Source organism: Mustelus asterias, unplaced genomic scaffold, assembly GCF_964213995.1.
Source record: "Mustelus asterias unplaced genomic scaffold, sMusAst1.hap1.1 HAP1_SCAFFOLD_2162, whole genome shotgun sequence".
In the NCBI taxonomy this organism is placed as follows: domain Eukaryota; kingdom Metazoa; phylum Chordata; class Chondrichthyes; order Carcharhiniformes; family Triakidae; genus Mustelus; species Mustelus asterias.
The window spans coordinates 1-11,065 of NW_027592107.1; positions in this window are offsets into that span (position 1 = coordinate 1).

The following is an 11,065-nucleotide window of genomic DNA, read 5'->3' on the forward strand; positions in this document are numbered from 1 at the left end:
GGCACAAGGTGGGAGTGGGGGCGTTCGCGACTGACGCTTCCTCTTTGTCGCGACTTCCCTTGTACCTCCTCCTCCACCCCCCCCCCTTTTTTTTTTAAATGGCTACGGGGTTGGAGGGGTGGGGAAGGAGAGGGGAGGCCACGAAATTAAAGCTCTGCCAAGCCTGACCAGGCTGACTCTGCGATTAGCAACTGCCGAGGTTCGGTGTCCATACTTGCTGGGATAACAATGTTGTCCGGCTGTGAATGCGGGGGGGGGGGGGGGGGGGTGGGGGGGGGGGGGGGGGTGGGGGGGGGGGGTGGGGGGCGGTGGGGGGGGGGGTGGGGTGGGGGGCGGTGGGGGGGGCGGGTGAGAAGAGTTCTTTAGTTCACAGAATGATTCCGAACACTCACCTGGACTGGGCCGGGAGTTCACTAAAGTACAAGAGCAAAACAAAAGACAGAACGCAAATTGATTTAAGACTGATATTTGTGACCAGAGGCGACATTAAAGTTTGTAGTGTTTATTATTATTAATTTTTTTGGCTATTACTTTTTCCTAGAATAGTTTCTGGCTTCCAATTATTATTATTATTATGTTTTTTTGCCACTGTCCCATAGCATTATTCTGAATTTCTGTTAATTAAAAAGGTATTCTATGTAGGAGGTTTTTTTTTAATTTATTTTGTAATATCAGTTAAGATCACTGTAAAATGCCCCGAATTAAAATCAGTACGGTGTAGAGGAGTTGTATTCTAAATGTTGCCTGACAGGGGGACAAATTTTTGTTTTTGTTGTTGTTGTTGATGTTTTTTAAGCATTTATCTACCTCACTCTTTTTTTATATATATTATAAAATACATCTCACATTCAGCAATCTGAGACAGTACAATATCCAGGAAACCTCATAATCCACAGAACCACATATACTAATGTCTTTGGAGAGGGACAAGTTGCCCGGTTTATCCAGGTCACCAGCTTTGTGCCGTTTGGGGGGGCGAGGGGGGTGAAGGGTTAAAGGTCAGACCCCCACGGTTGAATCACTACAGCCGGAATCCGAGGATGAACCCATTCCCTCAGTCCCTCATGTCTGCAGAGCATCTTATCTGATAGCCCCAGTACCCATGGCGACCACTGCCACATCCTGGTGGTGATCACTTCATAATCTTACCCTGGGTATTTTTGGTGGTGAGGGAATGGCGACGTTATATTCCCCCACTCCCTTGTTCATTCCATTGGTACGTTTTTCTTTGTTGCCTCTTTAACAGGAATGCAGCTCCAATGCTTGCCCTAGCTTTCTCCCCACCCCCCACTCTTCCATGAGGGCTGTGCTTAGAGAAGGGGCATACAGCAAAGGTTGGTGTTTCAACTTGAGGCCCAGTACAGATAGCCGGGAGGTGTCTTTGACTTCATCTAAGTTTCTAGAAAGGTCTTTACTGGCCGTTCCAACTTGAGTGAACAGCCTCGCCACCACCAAATAGTGATTTGCTGTGATCAAACTCTCCCCCACAGAGTACTTTGCAGGTCTTTACTCTGTATCTAACCCCGTGCTGTACCTGTCCTGGGAGTGTTTGATGGGGACAGTGTAGAGGGAGCCTCACTCTGTATCTAACCCCGTGCTGTACCTGTCCTGGGAGTGTTTGATGGGGACAGTGTAGAGGGAGCTTTACTCTGTATCTAACCCCGTGCTGTGCCTATCCTGGGAGTGTTTGATGGGGGCAGTGTAGAGGGAGCTTTACTCTGTATCTAACCCCGTGCTGTACCTGTCCTGGGAGTGTTTGATGGGGACAGTGTAGAGGGAGCTTTACTCTGTATCTAACCCCGTGGCTGTACCTGTCCTGGGAGCGTTTGATGGGGACAGTGTAGAGGGAGCTTTACTCTGTATCTAACCCCGTGCTGTACCTGTCCTGGGAGTGTTTGATAGGGGACAGTGTAGAGGGAGCTTTACCCTGTATCGAACCCCGTGCTGTACCTGTCCTGGGAGCGTTTGATGGGGGACAGTGTAGAGGGAGCTTTACTCTGTGTCTAACCCTGTGCTGTACCTGTCCTGGGAGTGTTTGATGGGGGACAGTGTAGAGGGAGCTTTGAGCAGAAAGTGTGGAGGGAATATCTTAAGATTTTCTATGCGATCTTAATGTTGGAAGTTAGAAATGTTCCAGTTCTGCATTGCCACCAACATCCCTCACCCTAGGAGCAGAAATTGTACAATAATGGTTTGCCAAGAATCTTCTGACCTAGAGTTGGATTGGGATAAGTCAGCAAGTGTAGCGAGTTTCTGATGTGGACAGATCCAACGGCCCCAGAGATGGAACAGTAAAGGAGGGAGGGAGGGCGGAGAATCACAAACTAAACACTACAATCGCGGCTAATACAGCAACGTAATCTCCAACAGGACAGTGAGGGCAAACTCGAGTCCGGACTTCCTGAAACAGTCCTTGATAAGGGCTCATGCATTTCCCCCAACTCTCCACAAAGCCTTGGAACATCACTCCAGGTATTGGGGAAGTATGTTTCTGGTTGAATTTATCATAATGGTTCTTGTAGGCACCCTGAAGCCTTCCACCCCCCCCCAGCCACACCCCCCCCCCCCAAAGAATAACCCCTTCTGAATTTGCAGATGTGCTCAGTTTTCCAGCAGTGTTATAGCCAGTTTCTAATCCGTAAGCTTCTCAATGTTGCTGCTGAGTGGGCCCCTTGTTGACTCACCGGGTACATGGACTTTAGTGCGAGGCAGCAGCGCAATTCGGAGATTCCCAGTGGACCCCATTCTCCCCACCCCCCCACTGTGGAGTTTATTTCACCGCTTTGTGATGCCCTCGTGGTGGCACAGTGGGTTAGCACCGCTGCCTCGCAGCGCCAGGGACCTGGGTTCGAATCCCAGCTTGGGTCACTGTCCATGCAGAGTCCGCACGTTCTTCCCCCGTGTCTGCGTGGGTTTCCTCCGGTTTGCTCCCACAGTCCGAAAGACGTGCTGGTTAGGGTGCATTGGCCGTGCTAAATTCTCCCCCTGTGTACCCGAACGGGCGCCGGAGTGTGGCGACTGGGGGATTTTCACAGCAACTTCATTGCCATGTTAACGCAAGTCTACTTGTGACACTAATAAGTGAACTTAAATGCTATCGCCCCACTAACTGGACTCGCAGGTCAAGAAGGGGTCAACTACCGGAGGGAATGTACCCCAGCCAGGGTCCCATCTCCTGAGGAAAGATGTTAATTTTTGGTGTCACATAGGAGGGAATTGTGGGATATAGGCATTAGGTTGACATCCAATAATCATGGAGCAGTAGTTTATTGAATGGGTTGATGAGGCTCCTTGTGATCTCGGAGTTCCTGGAATGAATTGTCAGCGCTTTTTGAACAAGGCCTCAGGATGTGTCTAAGCTGGGAGGGCCTGAGCACAAAACTGGTGACCTCCTGACCCCGCAACCCTTTTTCCCCCACATTGCACATATTAACCATCACAACCGTAGACCCTCAGATCACAGCTGGTTACGAATGTTTGTTAAACTGTCTGATTTATTATATCATCTGTAGATGGAATCTGTATTAAGAAAAAAAAAGTTTAAATCACTAACAACATTGTGGCCATCTTAGTGACTGTACAGATAATCGAGAACATTACATTACCGTGTTGTTTTGTGACTGATTCGGCAGTGGCTTGTTGGTGTCCAAGTTCTTTAAAGGGATTTTTGTTGTCCTGTTTTGTAGGCCGACCAAAATTGTCCATCGAATCTACCCGCGTGCGATCAAACCCTGATCTGTGTAACCCTGAATTTAGAGGGTCCCTGTCTGTCTGTCTGTGTCTGTGTGCGTGTGTGTCTGTCTGTGTCTGTGTGCGTGTGTGTCTGTCTGTGTCTGTGTGCGTGTGTGTCTGTCTGTCTGTGTGTGTGTGTGTGTGTGGCGTCTGTCTGTGTGTGCAGGTGCACACATGTCTGTGTGCGCGTGTATGTCTGGGTGCGCGCGCGCGTCTGTCTGTGTGTGCATGTATGTCTGTGTGTCTGTCTGTGTGTGCGTGTCTGCCTGCCTGTATGTATGTGGGTGTCTGCCTGCCTGTATGTATGTGTGCATGCGTGCGTATTTCTAAATGGGACCCATGTTTCAAGTGGCCTTTGCGACTCTCTGATTTGGGCAGCATCCCATGCCTGGCGCATGCTCGGTCAATCAGACAAACAATGACATTTCTAAAGGCTGGGATACATTGAGCACAGGTCTGGAGTCAGGCGGTTTGTTGTAAACTGGTATATTTTAATTGACAATGCCCCAACATGTGTTGGTACTAATCTAACAAAAGCCGCAGTGAGGCTGTTGACAAGTTGAGGCTGTTGTGTTCGCTCAGATGGGCAGAGTGACTTTTAGCGCCAGCCAACTGACGGCCGCTCCAAGAGGCATGCAGGAGGTCAGTTTGTGATACTCGCAGTCTTGACACCTAACACAAACCCTCAGCCTTTTGCTCGCCTGAACCATTGAGCTGTTTATTTTTAAAACCTTACCGCCTGTTACCGCACAAAAGGAAGAGAAATGAAAGTGTAATAATTCCAGGCGCTGGAAATCTGAAATGAGAATAGAAAATGTGGGAAATTCTCAGCAGGTCAGGCAGCATCTGTGTCGAGAGAGAGAGACCATTAGTGTTCCGACTCAGTGACCCTCCAAAAGAAACCATGTGGGAGTTAGTTATCAGTCCTCTGGGACAGCAATACTCATTTGAGTTTGCATTGGGGTGGAAGCAGAGGAACCTCCAACTGCTAGAAGGTTGGGAGCATTTGATCAAGAAAACCCACTCTTGGCGAGTAGATCACTTGCAAGAAAACCGCAAGTGATTGGATTGGGCTGATCTTGTGCGTGCTGGATCTGTGGTTAAAGATGGGGTAAGAGGTTAACACTGAAATTCTGAAGCCTGGGGCCTTGGCTCGGGTGGCCCCCAGGTTCCTGTCGAGTTAGCCCTTCTCTTTGTGTTGGAAAGTCAGAGTGTTGGAACTGTCCTCTGTATGACCCCCCCCCCCCCCCATCCCTCACCCTGGGGTAGGGGAAAAGAGGTAGGGGTGGATGGTCAGAGTTCCTGCTGTCCATCGCTACGCAGCGATGCAGACTGCATAGTGTCCTTGCTAGGTGAGAACAGCCTAGAACATTTCTCAGTCGATGCACAGTGTTACCTGGTGCTGGCGTGGGGAACTCTTAAGCTTTACTCCACAAGCTGAAGTAACTCATTTGGGAGCGACAGGCAGAACAAGGGAAAGCCAGTAAGGTTCATTTATCTGGGTGAGATTTTCAAAGTTGCCGTCTGGGTTTTTGGTGACTTGACTTTTGGAACCCACTTCACATTTGCCCCAAGACCCATAAAACTAGATTTAACACAGAACGGCGGGAGTTGGCACTAGTTACTCAGAGGCTGAGAAGCAGGATAATAGCAGCGTTGAGTAGCTAAGGGGGGGTCAGTCAGTCACCCAGCACAGAGGGGGACAGCGACCTGAGAGTTCCTGGCCAAGACCCAGCCACCCAGATGACACTCATCATGACGTACCAACAATATTGGCCGATTAAAAAGAATATTGTAGAAATGAAACAGCAGCTGGTGTCAGCTCTGAGGGAAAGATAACGGGCTCGTTCTCTGTTCTCCCAGACACACTGTATTTTCAGACCGCACTCACTTTGGTTTCCCATCATTTGTGAGTTTCCAGTTTCCCATCAATAACGCAGTGGCTACATTCAGTGCCGAAACCCAGATGATCCTAAATGCATTGCTGGTTGTCGCCAAAAAAAACAAAGGCGTGTACAAAAATAATTAATTCTTTTCCTGTGTCACCCAACTGGCCGAAGATCAAAACAGGCGGAAGGTTTTTGTGGTGTCAAGAGCAAATGGGAGGCAGCCAAGGATGGAACGCTGGCGAACATTGTAGGGCCAGTCGCAGAAGCCAACAGCATTGTGCTGTCACGTCCTGGAGGGAGTGTAGGTAACTCTTCGAGTTAACCTCCGGGCTACTCATTCCATGTGTCGGGGCTGATTCTTGGAACAGAAATTATGTTCCATTGACCCAAGTTGTGCCCACCAGATGTGACCTGCCCCTGATTTACCACCCTGACGTCAACAGAGTCCAAAGTCGGAGTGGGCGCAATTTTTTGACCGATTCCAAAGTGTGTTTCGTGCTGTGCTGGTTGCCCCTGGGGGTTGTGGAATGTAACCGATGAGATGGATTTAATCTTCTTACGTTGGGGCAAGACGACTTGGGTGAAATGGGGTTGAACTGACGGTGAGAAAGAATAACCCAACTGAGGAAATGGGTGACTGGACCTTGTGTACATGGTAGCACCTCTGCAGGCTGGTTAGGTTAAAGTGTAAAAGTTAACAATACATCTGTGGTCTGGTTAGTTCCTCTGAAGGGGTGCGTTGACTTGACCTCCCAATGCCAACCCTACTGCAATCACATCTAATCAGGCACGGCCTTAAATCAAGTTTGACTGTAGCGGCTTAGAACATATCACTTTTCATTTCAATGGCATATCGAATATATATGTGTGTGTGTATAATATATACACATATATATATTAATATATCAAAAAGAACTTTAGAGAATTCGCAAATCATGAAAATATATCGAGGGGATTTTTTTCATAATTTTTGTAACAATAATATCTTAATGTATATTAGGCCAAACTAAAGGGTTACCTCATTGGTTAATACCAGCATGGTTGAGAAAACCAATCCAGTTTTTGTCCAAAAATATTATGTAATACACTCTGTGGTGTTGTCACATGGTTTGATGTTTGTGTTAGAAGTGTTACAAGGATGATGCCTTGTCTAATGCAGATCCGATTGGTGCTGGAATGGATGACATTAAGGGCTGAATGGTTTTTTTTGTCTTTGGGGGGAGGGGGGTGGTCTCTGTCACTGCAGTTGTTTAGTGTGATCGACCTGGGGGGTAAGAGTCGCGAGTAGTTCAGTCCTCAGCTTTCCTGCTCTCCTTGCTTCTGCGCAGTCCACTTTCCACCGGGGGGGGCGGGGGGGGGAGAGAGAAAGGTCATCTGATCCATCCTCCTAAGTACCACTTCTCTCTGGCTGACTGGGTAATTGACTTTGGAATTGGGAAAGGTCCACTCCCCCCCGCCCCCATCCTTCCTGCCCCAAAATCCATCTTCCTTCCCCCCCCCTCTCCAGGATGTAGTTATTCCAGCAGCGCGCACTATAGCCAAGCTGGCAACTCTTGCAACTTGCTCTCGTAGGGTTGCCAAGTTGTCAGAACCCTTGGCGCGGTGCTGTAACTGGGAATCTCGCACCTTTCCTCACGGGCCGCTAGGAGGCTTTGGGTTTGAGCCAATTTCGAGTTGAGTTGCAACCAAGAGAACGGATTGGATCAAATCAAAGTGTCCATGTGCAAGTAACGAATAGGCTTTAGCCTATCTGGGGGGGCCGTTGTGTTTGCTTGAATCAACATTCTCCAATCTGCTGAAATCAAACCATTTTGAGAGTTCATTATTGCTGGGAGTTTACGGGTATAATTTTGATTATTTTCATTGCTGTCTATGATGCTTTCTGTTTCAAAGGTGTGCCTCTGTCAGGGTGGGGGGGGTGGTGATGGGGGGAAGCAGGAGACATCATGCCCGTTGTAGGGGACCAGCCGAGCGAGGTTCCTCCCTTTACCAGCTTGCGATCTCATTCTCCTGCCAAAATGGAAAAAGTGCCTTTGGCATACGGGGGGGCCGGTACGATTGCCCCCTGCCCTTGAGGTAGAGACTGAGGGGGAGGGGGCAGAAAATCGGACAGGTTTTCCCAGTCTGGGTGCAGAGTATGGATGAGGGTGGTATTGGGGTTGGCACAGATACCTGTTAGTGTTCTCTCACACGGGGCTCCGGGGCGGTGAGTTTGCAAGCTGAACCCAGGCAGATCTCAGTGCCTCAGGGTTGGGGGGGCGGGGGGGAGCTGGAGGTTCCAGATAGAGAGAGAGAGAGAAGTGTGCAAAGAAAGATGATCTTCAGTGGCCCTTGTTATTCTGATCCATAGTTGCCTCATGCTGAGGGGTCTTCATTAGATCACCAGTTCTGTTTGGAGTTTAGTTGATGGCTTCATACCCTTGTTGAAGTCTCTCGTGGCATTGTCTGCCTCGGGGGGGGACAGACATAGAGAGAGGTCCAACTAACCCCCATATCCCATCTTGAGTTAATCCAATACTCAAACGTCGGCCCTTGTGATCCCCCCTCCCCCATTCCTCAAGCCAGCCAATCACACGAGTGGTTTCCACAATGCTTATCAAGACATTTGTCTATACAGCTTGTCCTCACCCCTGAGTTAAAGGAGGGAGGGGGGAGTTGATGTGATTGGAATTCAGAACCAGAATTTGAAGATTTTGAAATAAATGGGGTCTGATGAAAATATCTTTTTCGCACTGTTGTAGGCAACCGCGCCATCAGATTAGCCGTTCATTTGTTTCTGACCTCCTACCCCCTGGTACGACAATATAGGATCTGAAGCTGCTTGGGTTTCTTACCTTTTTCAGAAGAGTTGAGGCTTAAAAGGACAGCGGGGGAGTGGCGGGGAGGAATGGGGCTGAGGATGAGAGCTTGTGGTGTTCTGGTTGTAGTGTAGGATGTGAGTCCAAACAATCAAACCTCAGAAGAAATCATTGCTCAAAGAAGGTTTCAGATAAAAGGGCAAGATATCTTTGGGGCATTAGAGTTACGACGTGTGAAGACTTGATGACCATTCAGGGCTGTCCATGTACAGCTGTAGTGTTGGCCTGTGATTTTTGGTTGCAGTCAATACGGTACATTGAAGGGAGCTGGGAAAATTTTGGTACCTTTTTATTTTTTTTTTGTTGTTGTTCGGAGCTCGCGTCTTGGATTTTTTTTTGGATTTTCTTAAAACGAGGAAGGATTGGTTTTCCCCAAGCCATCTGGGAACGCTGTGATTGTGTGGGAGGGGAGGGGGGGGGGTATAAGGGATGTCGGAACGGTGTCACAGCCCCAGACCAGCGAAGCGGATCGAGATGCAGAGCTGGCCGGACAGGGTTGCGACTGGCTGCTTTCTTTGTTAGGATGGGTCATGATCACTGCACAACACTTAGAACAATTCCACAAAGACATAGCGAAATTCATTCGACAGGTCAGGAAGGGAGGTCTGGAGAACATAATTTATTTTTCTTGTGGGGTAGGGAGGGGGGTGGGTTTGGTAACTGTAGGTCTGGGCAAATTCGCTCTGGAAAATGAGGCAGGTGCAGAAACGGACAGAAGTTGAACTCTATCTAAAGCCCGGTGTTCTCGTAGATTATAGGTACAAAAAGACTCATTGTACGGGGGTTCAGTGCAGACACCAGTGGGTCAGATTGGCCAGAGATTGCTACTAACCCCCCAGAGGAGAGAAACATGAACACTTTATATGGCATGTTGCAACGGATAGTATTCCTCCCTTACCTACCCCACGAGTCATTTATTAAGTGATTTTTTTTTTAAATGGAACAGTAAAAATGGCCAATTTGTTAAATTAAAAAAAAATGACTTGCTGTGTAAATTATTCATACAATTCCTGTGTTTATATGGAGATTTGATTCATTGGTTTAAAAAAAAATTCGAATGTTTTTGTATATTCTGTTGTAAGGATTTATTCCTGTTATTTCGATATATTATGGAATCTTTTCATTCAAGAGAAAAAACAAACAAAACTTGTCTATTTTGACCGGCTGAATCTAAAGCAATTCTAGGTTTCTTCTTACTTCGCATTTTCTAGTAGTTACAGTACAAGATTTAAGTTAAATAAAATCTGTATGCAAAAAAAAACCCCCCTGCTGATTTTTTTGCCTCCTGTGTGACTCTGTGTTTTTTGGAATCTTCCAATACTTGTTGCGGCACTTGCACGGGATCATAGAATCGCCACGGTGCAGACGGAGGCCATTCGGCCCATCGATTCTGCACCGACTCTCTGAAAGAGCATCCCACCCATCACCCCCACCTCCCTCCCCCATCCCTATAACCCCCATGCATTTCCCATGGCTAATCCATCTAACCATCTTTGGACGCTAAGGGGCAATTTAGCATGGCCAATCCACCTAACCTACACGCCTTTTGACGCTAAGGGGCAATTTAGCATGGCCAATCCACCTAACCCGCACATCTTCGGACACTAAGGGGCAATTTAGCATGGCCAATCCACCTAACCCGCACATCTTTGGACACTAAGGGGCAATTTAGCATGGCCAATCCACCTAACCCGCACATCTTCGGACACTAAGGGGCAATTTAGCATGGCCAATCCACCTAACCTACACACCTTTTGACGCTAAGGGGCAATTTAGCAATCCACCTAACCTGCATATCTTTGAACACTAAGGGACAGTTTACCATGGCTAATGCATCTAACCTGCATATCTTTGGACACTAAGGGACAATTTAGAATGGTTTTCCACCTAACCTACACATCTTAGGATACTAAGGGACGATTTACCACGGCTAATGCATCTAACCTGCACATCTTCGGACACTAAGGGACAATTTACCATGGCCAATCCACCTCGACATCTTTGGAGGAATGGGAGGAAACCGGAGCACCCGGAGGAAACCCACGCAGACACGGGGAGAATGTGCAAACTCCACACGGACGGTCACCAGAATTGAACCCGGGTCCCTGGTGCTGAGAGGCAGCAGTGCTAACCACTGTGCCACCCTACATTGGTGATAATGAAAGCCAATCATTGTTTACCCCAATGAGGTAAACCAGGGTAGATGCTGGAGAGGGTGTGTGTGTGTCCCATGGCGAGGGCATCGAGAATGAGAGGTTTGCCCACATTTCTGGCTCCATTAATTCGAGAGCTGTTGCGGTCACACCGAGTGCTGACCAGAGATGGAATCTGAAACATTCTTGAGCTCAGCGGCACTAGACAATTGGATGGAGCAACATCTACAGATCAACATCTGCCTGTGCAGGCAATTTGGTGAGCATGTTGCTATATTTCAGTATTAAATGGTCAAATATTTTAATCTCCTAACAACCACGAGCTGAGCAATTTTATCTTGGCATCGTTTTATTGCAGCCTGAATGTTTGACACGAGAGAGGGTATTTGAGGCAAAGTTCAGTCCTTCAAATGTTAACAGCAAATCAGGCACA